Below are 13,435 nucleotides of genomic sequence, written 5' to 3'. Positions count from 1 at the left end.
TCTCCTGTGGTTAGTAGATGCTATGGATTGAAAATCTAACCAGAGAATGTGTGGGTATTGGAGGAAGTGACCATAGAAAAGGGGCTACAAGCAGAACACAATGGGATTCAGAATGGACTGAAAAGGAATGGACTAAAAGGCGGGTGTGCGTGTTATGCTGGAGTAGTTGTCAGGTTAAGTTGCCAGTACATAATCCCATAATCTTGATTGCAGTGAACTAGATGGACACAGGCCTCACAACAGACTAATCCTATTCTACTCAGGATTGAAATATCTTTGATAAAACATGGCCATTTTGCTAGACCTGCCTGTAACGAATTCAGGTTTAAATGCAGAATACTTCTCCAGCACAGAAGTTCAGTACTAATTTGTCAAAGGCCATGGAGCAAATGCTCTCAGTTGACACAAGTGAAGTAGAGAGGGACGCCATGTTTCAAAGGATGAAACAAACAGTCCAGAAGCCATGTGTTTAGGGAAGCAGATAGTTCCAGTGAGGACATGTCACAGTTGCCATCAGTCAGCCCCAGCAAAATTACCCAGGTTGAACAAACTCACGGCAAACACAAGCAACTGGCATTATTATTCCCTAATATTCTAATAGTTAGCACATCAATTTTGCCTTTTAAAGATTTTCGTATCAGAAGACCACCAAAAAGTAATGGGTAAAATAGAATCCAGGGGGACAGGAATATCTTTAAGAACAAATGATTTAAAAGTGAGATTCTGAGAGCTGACAGGTCACTCTGATGCAAGGCTCTTAAAGCAATTTTATGCAAATATGAATCATAAAGGTTTCAGTGAGGAAGAAAGGGAAGAGGCTCTTAAAGGAACTGGAACTGGAGCGACGGTGCAGGGAGTTTTCTGGGAGCTTGGTATTTGAGTGTCCTAAAGGAGGCTAGAGCTTTTGGGACTCCTTGCAAAGATCCACAGACCACGGCAGGGTACAGAAGAGCAAGAGGAGCAACTCCGCACTCCTCAGCAGCCTTCCTGGCAGAGCTCACACTATAAACCAGACCCCTTTCCATGGCATCCAGGGTCCCCCTGCCTCCAGGACGTCTCTCTCATCTTGCACCCAAGGCATTAGCTTAGCCTATAAACATCCCTATCACTTCCTGGATGTTCCAAGCTGTTTTGAATTTCCCTGTCCTCTAGACTCCTGTCTCTGCTTTCTCTTGCTACCAGCCCAGGCCACTTATACTTTGCTAATAAGAAGCACTGTCGAATCTTCCTTCCTTCCTTCCTTCCTTCCTTCCTTCCTTCCTTCCTTCCTTCCTTCCTTCCTTCCTTCCTTCCTCCTTCCTTCCTGTCTTTTACCTCCAAGACAGGGTTTCTCTATGTAACAGCCCTAGCTGTCCTGGAACTCAATTTGTAGACTAGGCTAGCTTTGAACTCACAGACTAGGCTAGCCTTGAACTCTGCCTCCTGAGTACTGGGATTAAAGGTATGTGCCACCACACCTGGCTTTTATTTATTTTATTTTTTGATAGTATATGTTTAAACCTCAGATCATCCCCCCTCCATTTATCTGACTTTATTACAGCATGAAAGCCAGAAAGGTTGGGAATCTCTCCATTTCTTATTGCATTGTACTCCAAGGCTTAGTGTGTAGTAAGTGTTTATTGGCTGTTTGTTGAGTGAATAAGGCTAATGTAAAACACATTAGCAGGAAGTATTTAGCAACCTAGTGGACATTTCTTCAGTGATTTGGTGGGTGACACATAGCAATATTCCTGATGAAATATTTCTATTTTCATTTCACTATTAGAAAAGAAAAAGGTGACTCAAAGGGTAGAAGATGGATCCGAATTCAGTAGGTTAAATAATGCCCCACAAAAGCATGTGGAATCAGGCTTGTCAATCTTACCTTACATGGCAAAAATAGATTGCAGATGTGGTTGCATTAAAGATCTTGAGACCGGGATATTATTATTAGCATTATTGGCCGAACCAATATAATCACCAGCATCCTTATGGGAGAAAACAGGTGGACATTTGATTGTAGCAGAAGGTATTACAAAGCCCTTTTGTTGTCTTTGACAATGGGTAAAGGGACCATGAGCTGAAGAATTCAAGCAATGCATCTCTAAAAGCTGGAAAAGGGAAGGCACAAGTCTCTTTAGGGCCTTGTGGGAGGTGAGCCTGCTAGCATCTTGCTTTGACCTAGTGAGATGCAAGTACTGATCTCCAGGACTAGAGAACACATACATATCGTATTAAAGGTACCACATTGGGGTCATTTGTTACAGCAGCTGTAGGAAGCTCATACAGCCAAGCTGTGTGATTGGTGTGGCAGAGTCAGCTGTTATAGACAGACATGCCTTTCTTACTTGGGAACTCTGTCTACTGTGTACCATGTGGTTTGGGATGAGTAACTTCATTTCTTATGGTCAGGCCACAAAGCTACGTGGGCAGCATCCTGCAGGAGAAATGTTGGTTTATAACTGCTTTTTCTATAAAGAAGTCAAGTGAGCACCTGGATATTCACTTAGCATTGCCTGTAGGCAGGTCATCTCTGGAGGGAGACATTGACTCTACCCTGCTTACTTCTCAAGTGTTACCCTGACAGGGACACACTTACAGTTTCCTGTTATGGTTTGTGTCTGAAAATTTAAAAGCCTGGCTGCTGCCTGGTGGGTTTTGGAAAAGTGCTTCCATCTTGAGGACTCTGACTTCAGCATTGGATGAACTTCAGTAGATCGGTGCATGGTGTGATGATATTAGGACACGGTAGAACGTAGGGTGCAGGGCCTTGTTAGAAGTAGCTTACAGGGACTGCATTTTGTAAAGATACCGATTGCCCCAGCTAATTCCTAGCTCTCTCTGCTTCCTGGCCACTATGAGTTCTGAAGCCTCTATAGCATGCTCCTGCCATGCTAATACCTCAGTCACACAGCAATGGATTGAGTTGATTTTGGACTGAAGTCTTGGGCCCAAATAAGTTCCTCTTTAAGTGTAACCATCATATTGGGAGACAGTAGGGGTAAGGAACCTTGGAGATGCTTAGTGTCCCATTGGGGTCTCAGCAATGGTGTCACTGTTGTTTCCCTTCTAAACACAAGAAAAGCTGAGGACTAGAAAGAAGAAGTGATTGACCAAAGATTGCATGGTTAGTGCCTGAGCTGGGACTTGAGCGCCAGTCTGACTCTAACTAGTGGGTCTGTTTTTAATAACGTCCATGTTGGTTATCCAGGTGGAGCCAATGGCATCAGTATCAACTAGGAACAGAATTCTCAATGTCTATGCAGGACTCACAAGCTGAATTAGAAATCCTGAGGTGGCATTGACAGTGACCAAATGAAGTGTTTGAGTAATTCTGACACACCACTGCTCTGTACCAGCCAATCTTCTTATAATCTTTCAGCGAGACAGTCACCATCCTGATGTAGACCCAGACTGCTCACTTCTCTGGGATACTGGGCCAACACTACAAAGGTATTCTGGGAATCTCCCATCACAAGGGGAAGCTATAGTACGTGTTCTCTCCACGGACTTACAGAGGGGTGGAGGTGGATTCTGTCTGATAGACACAGCAAAATATGGTTATTATTTTATTAAAATGTCATATTCATTGCTTAATTCATTAAATTGTTATATTTATTAAAATATAACACCCTATTGTATTTTATAACTGTGTATACATAAGCCTGAGGTGGCAAGGGTCCACTGATAACTTCTGTTGATAACCACTTGATTCAGGTGTGGTTTTGAAGCATCCACATATCTGGGGTTTTCAGGACAAGACAGGGTCCTGTGTTCTTGGCTTTCTGTAGACTGTAGTGACCTGAAGCTCAGAGTATATGCATCCCCAAACCTGGACAGGAATGAGTTAATATCAGAAGGTAGATTTCATGCCTCTGTACTCTGCTGGCACATGAATCTCTATTCATGTGAGAAGCTTGGGAATCCCTCAGTACAAATCCACTCGCCAATGCTTCTGGTGCAGACCTCATGGTTTACACTGTTTCGGCCAGCTCCAGGAACCCTACATGGTTTCCTGCCTGTCTCTCACTGTGTCTGTGGGAACCCCATGGGCTGCCCTTCAGTTTTTCAGTCCAGGATCATTGTGTGTGATTGTACAGCACTAGAATGGGGAGGCAGTGGGTTGATTAAGGACAAAGAAAAATAGAAGCTAACCTAGTAGCAGGATAGTAGCAAGCTAATCTTTGTGAATTTTATAGGAACACACTGAAAAATAGACCTTTGTAGGAAGCAGATTTAAAGAAATCATAGCTATTGAGTGGTGCAAGTAGAGAAAGAGGCATTTATTTGCAGCTTTTTGCTTTGTTTCGTAGTGCTAGGAATAGAAGAGCCCAGGACCTCCCACTGTCCTGAAGCTAGGCAGGTGCTCTGGTACTGCTACACTCACAGTTGCTGTCTCAATTTTTATATGTGTAGCATACTCTTTTCCTTCCTTCCTTCCTTCCTTCCTTCCTTCTTTCCTCCCTACCTTTTCTTTTTCTCTTTCTTTGTTTTTTTAATCAACCCAGGGTGTTATACATACTAGAGGGACATTCTACCAGTGAGCTATAGCTACATTTCTTTGCTTTTGAAACAGGGTCTCCCTATGTAATCCAGGTTGGCCTATAACTAGTAATCCTTTTAGCTCAGCCTTCTAAGATTGATATTAGAAATATGTGTGGCCACTCCCAGCTATAGAATATATATATATATATATGTATATATATACATATATATATATATATATTCTCTCTCTAAACACACACACACACGTAAAATTATTCATCTAATAATTTGCTATTTCTGATGTTACTTAATTTAATTCTCATTCTTCTTACTCTCAAACAGGAGGCAAATAGACACAGTTACCATCTTATTTGTCCTGACCTGACAGTTGTGTCACAGTGAATTCATAAATCCATCCATCCATCCATCCATCCATCCATCCATCCATCCCTCCCTCCCTCCCTCCCTCCCTCCCAAATCCATTGAGCAAATCTTTAATGGCACTAATAGGGCTAAGCATGAGAGATAGAATAGTGGGGGAAAGCCAATGCTGTCATGTTTACATTTGGAGTAGGAGGCAGGGACAGGCTTAGCTAATGTGGAGCACCAAAGAAAGGCCAGGGATGGTCATAGTGGAAAGAACATTGATGCAGGGAGGAATGGAGAGAATAAGGTTGGGGTCAGATTTTGCAGGATTTGCTAACGGCTCTGGCAGCACCAGAAGCAACAGGTTTCAGTAGGAGAGGAGTGAGCTCACATTGCATTTTCACATCCTGCTTGGTGGTTTTTTTGTCGTTGTTTGTTTGTTTGTTTGTTTTTTAACGTAAGGCTGAATCTGTCAAAGGTGTGAAAGGATGGCCTGGCCCAGGCCAGTGATGCTGACCTGACCTAGTGTGGTAGTGGGAGGGAGATGGCTGACCCAGTTTGGAAGTGGATGGAGGGAAGCAAACAGACTCAAGAGAGAACCAGAGGCACGGTGATTAGATTTGGTCATAGACCGGCTATAAGCAGAAAGAGGAACCAAGAATGAATGCTAAATTTGTAGTTTAAATAGTAAAGAGCCATTCCTATTGATCATTTAATCCTAATGATGTCTCCATTGGACTATTGTTATTCAAATGGGGAAACATTCAATGATCTGTACTTCTCATGTGATCACCAGAAGTGAGCAAGAAAGTTAGTGTTTGAAGCCAGGCAGCCTCCTTCTAGATTCTAGACCAATGTGATGGTCATTATGACACTGACCCATTTCTTACAAATGATGGGTGGTATTCAAAATACAATAGCTTCAATTTACTCTCTTCCCCATAGGGGGAGCAGCAGGTGACACCTGCTTGGTAAGCTGGACTCAGGGGATGGGGCAGGAGAAAGGAAAGATACAGTTAAGGCAGTTGTGTTGCCAGAGGGGACTCGGTAAGAAGCCCTGGCTGATGACAGGGCCTCTAGAGGACAAGTGGCCATCCTATCCTGACTTAAGAACAAGCTGCTGCTCTGTCAGGTAAGTGACATGGAAGAAGCCTGCTCAGCCACGGATCCCTAGCAGGTTATCAGGAAACACACAACTTCACTTTGGGCCTGCAGAAAAGGGCACTGCTTCCACTGCCCATCTGCCACAAATGGCCAGTTACACAATGTGTTCAAGAGAACAGGCCTGGAAAATGGCTGCAAGGACCTTGTCTCATTGAGGAAAGGACACGAAGGCACAGCTCGCTGGTGAGCTGGCCTGCTTGTCGTCGGTCAGTTGCAGAGAGCCACAAAGAGCATGGTGTTTGGCCTAAAACCATCAGTTAACACACGGCCAGGGCACCCTTCACCATGCATCCCTGTGGATGAGACTCAGAGTCTATAGAGTGCAGGGCTGAAGCTATTCACCATCAACCATTTCTTTGGTCCAAAGAGCCACTAACGTTAACTTGTGTTGGACAACAACTGGTACACAGCTGCCTGGTTCCTTGGGGTTCATCCTTGAAGAACTTGATCACAAGACAGGTGGGATGTAGCAAGGCTGCAAAGTCACTGTTTGAGAAGTGGAGCCAAGAAGATAAAGGAGTTCTAGGTCAGCCATGGCTACACAGTGCATTTTGAGGTCAGCTGGGGCTACCTGAAACACTATCTCAGGATAAAGAGAGATGGCCCAGCTGTTAAGGGAGCTCCCTCCTCCCTTAACAGAGAATCAGTTCCCAGCACTCATGCTGGACAGCTCACAACAGCCTGTAATTGTAGTGGATCCAGTACCCTCTTCTGGCTTTAGCAGATAGCACAGCCATACAGCTAGCTACACAGCCAGTCAGCCAGCCATGCAGCCAGCCATGCAGCCAGCCAGCCCTCCCACCCCCCAAACCTCACAAGTATCTGTAAAAGTAAAATTAAAATAGTAGAAAGCAATGGGTGCCACAGCTGCTATTGTGACTTTAGGTAATTCACATCCACACGTCTCAGAAATGATGTGCCACTTTGATGGCTCTCACAATGTTAAGTCATTTACAAATTCAGTCCCACAGGTAATACAGGCCTTACCCTTTCTTGATAGTTTATCTTTTATTGTTTTGTAGCCACTAGGATTCACAAGGCAGCAGAAGCCCATTTGAAAACACCTAAAATTTGTTACCCTGGGTTTGCTAGCAGGACTCAGAGGATTCCAGTTATGGGATTCCATGCTACTTTGCCATCCTTGCCCTAGCCTGGGATCTGATGTCAAGGATGAGCTTCAGGTCACCTCTCTAATGTGAGTTCACCTGGCCACTGAGCTCTGCTGATTCCTCTAGCCTTTCATTAGCTGGCTCAAAGCAGCCACTAACCCTCTGGGGACTAAAGCAGGCATGGCCACCTCAGCACTCTCTCTGAATGATTGCGTCCCAGATACATTGGAGAGGAGCCAAGAGGTGACTTGATGGGGTCCTTGGGCAAGTCAATTAGCCTCTCAAGAGGGCTGATGGCTCTGGTGAAGAGGAGATAGAAGGAGAAAAATGGTCCATGAATCCTTACCTCAGCTGCACACTGTACCTGCTCTGCCTGCCACCTCCCTGAACAGTCCTTCAAGTGGCCCTGTGCTTTTACATAGACTCTCTAGGCTACCATTCTTAAGGATCCTAAGTTTTTTTTTTGACTTGTAAAAATCTTGGTTATTCTGAGACTCAAATCAAATGCCATTGTTCTCTGATACCTCCTTATTTGTTTATTATACAGACTGTTATTAAACAAGATACGCTAGACAGTGATGGCCTGGGTGGACAGAGTGGCACCAGTTCTCAAGGAGTCTACTGTCAGGAAACAGGCAAATAAATCAAGAATGTCATGTGATTATGGCCATAGAAAGGGGAAGGTGCCCAGAGGTCATATCAGAGAGGTGACCGAAGCTTGTCCTTGACATTGACAGGCTGTGGTGAGCAAGACAAAGTAACATATTATACCATAACAGAAATGAGGTGTTTTTTAAAAAATCCCTAAGATTTGATATCTTGAAGCATAAATGCACTGGTTTTGTTTGAAGAACACGAAGAAAATTAGTAAGGCCAGAGTATGAGGGTAAAGGAGATTGCATCATGAGATGAGAGCAGGAAGATCTCTGAGAACTTTGGTTTTATTCTGAACAAGTGAGAGAGAAAACCAGGCTGTCTGCTGTATGGATGGGACAGGGATAAAAGAGAAGATAGAAAGGCAGCACCAAGGCAGAGAGGCCACTTAAAGACTCAGAGAGTGGGCAGAAGTGGGCCATTGAGAGAGAGATTTTGGAAGTACAATCAGTGCTGTTAAGTTGGATTTGGGGCATAAAAGAGGAGTCCTGAGCAACTGGGTGGATTTATAATAGCCCTGTCCTGAGAAAGAAGAGCTGTAGGGGCAGAGGCAATGGGGGCAGGGTTGAGGTGTCTAATGTCTGTTTTGGATTTGTTGATTGAGATGCCTACCAGGTATCTGAAGACAATTACCCAGTAGTTAATAGAATCAGTAAAATCTGGGGAAAGAGTTTAGGAAAAAGAAAGGATGTTCCATGTAGGTTTCTAGTGTGTGATGTTAAGTGGTGTGGGGATGTTTAAGGGTGGAGCTTATTGGGAAGCCACAGAGAGAAGGCTCTTAACTAAATTAAGAGGGTTGTGATACTACCCCAGCTAGTTCTCATGACTCTGTTGTTAGAAAAAAGAAATAAAAAAGGTAAGCCTGCTCTGTCCTTAGTTCTTAATGACTTCCTGTCTCACCATATGATCATTTCTATCCTATAGGAACTCAAGTCATGCCTTCTACCATGATGCTATGTAGCACAAGAGTGGGAATGGGTTTGTGTATATGTGAGTCATGTTGGTTGGACTTCTTAGCTCCCTAAATTGTGTTAAATGAACCTATTGTCTTCATAAAATATTCAGCCTCAGGTGTTTTGTCATTGAAATGGAAAGTAGATCTGTAGGAGTTTAAAACAATAAGACTAAATGCTCCTTAGGGAAAGTCTGGAATGCAAAGACAGGATTTACAGGCTCCTTTCCCTGGGAAGTTCTTTTTGACTTTCACCCTAGTGTCCTCACTGAGACATGGCCTTTGGAATAAATGGTGAATTTCTTCCTTTCTTTCAAGGCAATATTAATATCCTAGTGGAAACTACCTGCTCTGACTTCTGGAGGTTTTTTTTACATTGTATCAATCATTAAAATTCACCTTCATCCTACATTAAACTTAATTATACACAATTCCTTAAGAGTGGAGTTACAATTGACTAGTTTGACATGTTGCAATTTACAGATATTTAATTAAGATACCATTTGATTTTGACCTTTGCAGCTTTATTTGTGCACATTAGAGCCAACTCTATTTGTAACATTTCACACTATTTTGGGATGTCCTTGGCAGCCTTGTACAAGGACAAGGGGCATCAATACTTCTTTGGCAAAGTGAACTTGTTCCTCTGAACTCTCAATATGCTTTATACCCCTTTAAATACTGTCACATTATAGCTAAGTATTTTGTATGTATTACCCCATCAGAAGGTCAGTCTGGAGAAGGTATAGAAAAGAATGTTTGTATTTATTTGGGCTTATAAGTAAAAAACAAAAACCAAAAATCAAAAAGCCAAGTTCAAAGGGTCAGTGTACTTTCTACCCTTTCTTGGGAAAGGATTTCGGCTCACCTTGCAATGCATGTCACGTGAAGTTAACATGCTTTGGCACTCTTAAAAAAGAAAGCAGTATGAGGGACAAGTGTCAAGTGGTGGCTTGATTCCTGGCCATACTGTCTACTAGCAGGAATTTTTGTGTCAGAAAATTCATGTCTGTGTTGACTTCTTTATGTGTCCAATTAAATAAAACCACGTTACTCTTAAAACATTGTATACTTAAAGTATGTAGATGGTGGGTCTGATGCTGGGGTTCTATTCCCCAATTGGTTCTTGATCTATCCCTAAAGGTGCCAGGGGCCGATTGCTGGATGGAAGTAAAGAGTCAGGACTTCCAGGTCCCTGCAGGGGAGGGAAGGAGACACAGAGGAAGAAGGGAATTTTTTACCATGCTTCAGGGGAGCAAAAGGTGACCAGCCATGTGAGATCTTGGGCAGAGCAGCCATAGGCCACTTTTCCAGGTGAGAGGTTAGGGTGTTGAACTGGGACTAAAGGTAACTGAGCAATTAAAGTTGAGGGTAGATTTAGGATGCTGAGCTAAGGTATTGAGAAGGGCATACTAGTTGCAGGAAATTAGTAGTGTCCAACAATTGAGCTAAGAAGGTAGGTTGAAATTGAGCAATGTATGTGTCTGTGTTTTTCATCTGCAGATCTGAGGGGGGCTGGTAGCACAGCCTGTTCCTGGAACTTCATGTAGGGTAGCAAAAGCTATACTTTACAGAAGTATATAAAAATATTGACAAAACGCCAATGATCTTACAATATGGACCCCAGAAAGTATGTCTGGAATTTTCTAGAAATATCTTTGTTGCTCAGAAAACAAAACAACAGTTGTATCCAAACAATGGCCAAATGGAAGAGATCCTATTAAGCAAATCCCTCAATAATATCCTAACTATGGCCAGAAATGGGGTTCATGCCTACTAACCCAGCACATGGGAAGAAACAACTGGAAGAATGCTTAGTTTAAGGCCAGTTTAACTATAGTATGAAAGTTTGTCTCAGAAATGAAACCAATCAACCCAAGGGAAACCCAGCCAAATTATCTTCTGAAGAGTCTCCTGGCGGTAAAGGACAGGATCCTGTGCCACTACTCACGCTCTGACCTGCTGTGTAACTCCCTCTTTGCTGCCAAAGAACGGAATCTGGCTGGATCCATCACCTCTAGTGATGACGAGAAGACACGGTTATATGGATTCGAATCTGCTGCTTGGTGCCAAGGAGCTTCAACGAGCCACAGTGAAATTCAGTTCATCTTGACTGTGTCCAGCTGAATATGTCAAAGGCTCTAAAGTGCTCTGTGGATAACTTTGGATTTTATGATCTGGCAACAAGAGCAACTGGAAATGGATGTTAACCAGAGAAAAGAAGGCTTATACTTTCAGTGTCATGTACATATTCGGAGTTTAGGGCTGAGAGCCCAGCTTAGGGTAGGCAAGGTCAAGCTGCTGCTGGCCTTGGTTTCCTCCTGCCATTATGTATTAGAGAATGGAAAGAGATAGCGGACAACTTGCCAGAGCAGATTGCCTCTTGTGGCAGATTGAATGTGCTTGGCCCAGGTTGTGGCCTTGTTGAAGTAGGTGTGTCCTTGTTGGAGAAAGGATGTCATAGTGTATGCATGTGGGGGGGGGAGTGTGTGCTTTAAGACCCTCCTCCTAGCTGCTTGGAAGCCAGTCTTCTTCCAGCTGCCTTCAGATGAAGAGGTAGAGCTCTCAGCATCTCCTGCACCATGCCTGCCTGGATGCTGCCATGCTCCTGCCTTGATGATAATGGATTAAACCTCTGAAGCTATAAGTAGGCCCCAATTAAGTATTCTTATAAGAGTTGCCTTGGTCATGGTGTCTGTTCACATCAGTAAAACCCTAACTAAGGTACCTCTTGGCTAATACACTGCTTTCTGCTGGTATTCTGTGTGAGGCTGGATGATGATGTAAACACTGTGAATAACATATATCTCTCCATTCAGCATCTCTGGAGTCATTCTGCTGGTGTGTATGGGTAGGAAGGATGTGCAGTGTAGGGGCTGTGTATTTCCATACTTAAATATGCTGACAGTGTTGATCACTTGATAAAGAAACTTCAATATAGTAGTCACAAAGTCAATCTGCTCCCTTCACTACCAAGTTCATGGCTTGCAACTTCCTGATAAGCTTGAGAAGGGCACTCCTGAACAAGAGCTTCTCCTGGGGTGCCATTTGAAAACTTTGCAATTGTGGTTAGGGTGGGACTAAGCAGAGATGAAGGAGTAGCACCAAATGCAAAGGTGTAGTCATTTCTTGACTATGCCATTTTAAGTTGAACTACTGCCCTTTGTAGCAATGTAGCATAAAAGTACCTTCCTGACCTGAACCTCTCATGTGTGGCAAACTTATTTATGAAGAGGGTCTAGGATATAGACAGACTCCCTGATAGGCAAACAGATAGAAAGGGACCATGACTAGGTAACACAGATAGTTAACTTCCATGATGACTGGCTTCTTCACCATCCTCTGAACCTGATACAAGAGTCTGGCAGCTAAAACAAAGGCCTTATGGGCTTTTCCTTTTTTTTTTTTAGGTAGGGCTCTTGTTGATGAACTGGCTCAACAAGTTCACGGTTGGATCAAAACAAGTTGTTCAATCCTCCATCTTCCCTTTCTTCAAATTGACCAGCCTTAAACTAGAGAAGACCCTTTAAGGACTTTAACAACTCCAGCCCTCAAGGAGAAGCTGATGGTCTTCTCACTTCTGCTGTCTGCTTTGCAGATGGTCTTTTTTCCCCTCTGGGCTTGCTATATGCGTGTTTCCCCACCCTCAATAAAAGCCACTCCTAAATTACTGATTCCATCTCCTCCTGTTTGCTGTGTTTGAGATTTATCAAGCTGCTACCTATCCTGCTCAACACTTTCCCTGCCTTTTGATTCTTCAACTGGCAGAGAAAACAAACCCTATCAGGACTCCTGAAGTTGACTAAGATCCCTAGCCAGTCATAGACCAATTGTACTTCTATTTCCTCCAGGAACTCACCCCTGACCAGTTCAGCCTAAACGTACCTAAGTGACCCACCTAAAATACTTGTAACTCACGGCATTCTGTCGTTTCTGAACTTCATTATTGGGATTATCAGTTTGCTACCTCAGTTGGTTTGGAGTCTATATGCTCCAGATTCCTGGTAGGTAAACACATGTATCCTTGCTCTGGAGTCTTTCTTAGACTCAGTAGAGGTTATAGGTACATTAGGATATATGTGTTACATTTTCATAGTGTATGCTGCACCGTGGTGACTAAAATTAATTCCCTTTGTCTTTATATCTTTGTATGATAGCAGAAGCTTTTTCTTAAATCTTCTGTATTCTCTGATGGTTTCATCTGGCTGGGACTCACCTGGCTGCTTTGGCTGATTTCTCACTCATTTCTCTGCCCAATGGCAAGTGATGAAGTGCCAGGGGGAGTGACTGCATCTCAAGCAGGAGCCACAAGAATATAAATCCACTGCTCAGTTTAGCTCAATTCCCAGTCCTATTCAGTGTTATGCCTCAGAGATTTCTGTTGGATAAACTCATCCTTTAGGTGTTCATGGTTAGCCACTGGCAAATTTATACAAGATGTCAACAAACTGAACCTTTCTTTTCAGATTTTACATTTGCTACATCCTTGCCCATCTCTACACAGACATCTTCTCTCTCTCTCTCTCTCTCTCTCTCTCTCTCTCTCTCTCTCTCTCTCTCTCTGTCTCTCTCTCTCTCATTCTTGTTCTACAAAAATGACTCAGCTACCTGCCATACCACCAACCAGGTAGATACAACTGGACAGAAACTCTGCTAAGTTTTAATAGGTATTTTTGTTTTGTTCTTCCTGAAAATGAGATTTAATATACATTGCAGCCCAAACGTC

The 13,435-nt window shown here is 43.2% G+C and overlaps 1 protein-coding gene across 1 annotated transcript in view; it reads right to left on the bottom strand.

Moving 5' to 3' along the window:
• Pcsk5 (proprotein convertase subtilisin/kexin type 5) overlaps window positions 1-13,435 on the bottom strand; it is a 424,235-nt gene that overhangs the window by 121,243 nt on the left and 289,557 nt on the right. The gene's annotated exons all lie outside the window — the stretch shown is intronic.

The sequence above is a fragment of the Apodemus sylvaticus genome, chromosome 1 (genome assembly GCF_947179515.1).
Source record: "Apodemus sylvaticus chromosome 1, mApoSyl1.1, whole genome shotgun sequence".
NCBI lineage: Eukaryota > Metazoa > Chordata > Mammalia > Rodentia > Muridae > Apodemus > Apodemus sylvaticus.
Note: the sequence above shows the minus strand (reverse complement) of the source record. Positions and strands in the feature narration are given on the sequence as shown.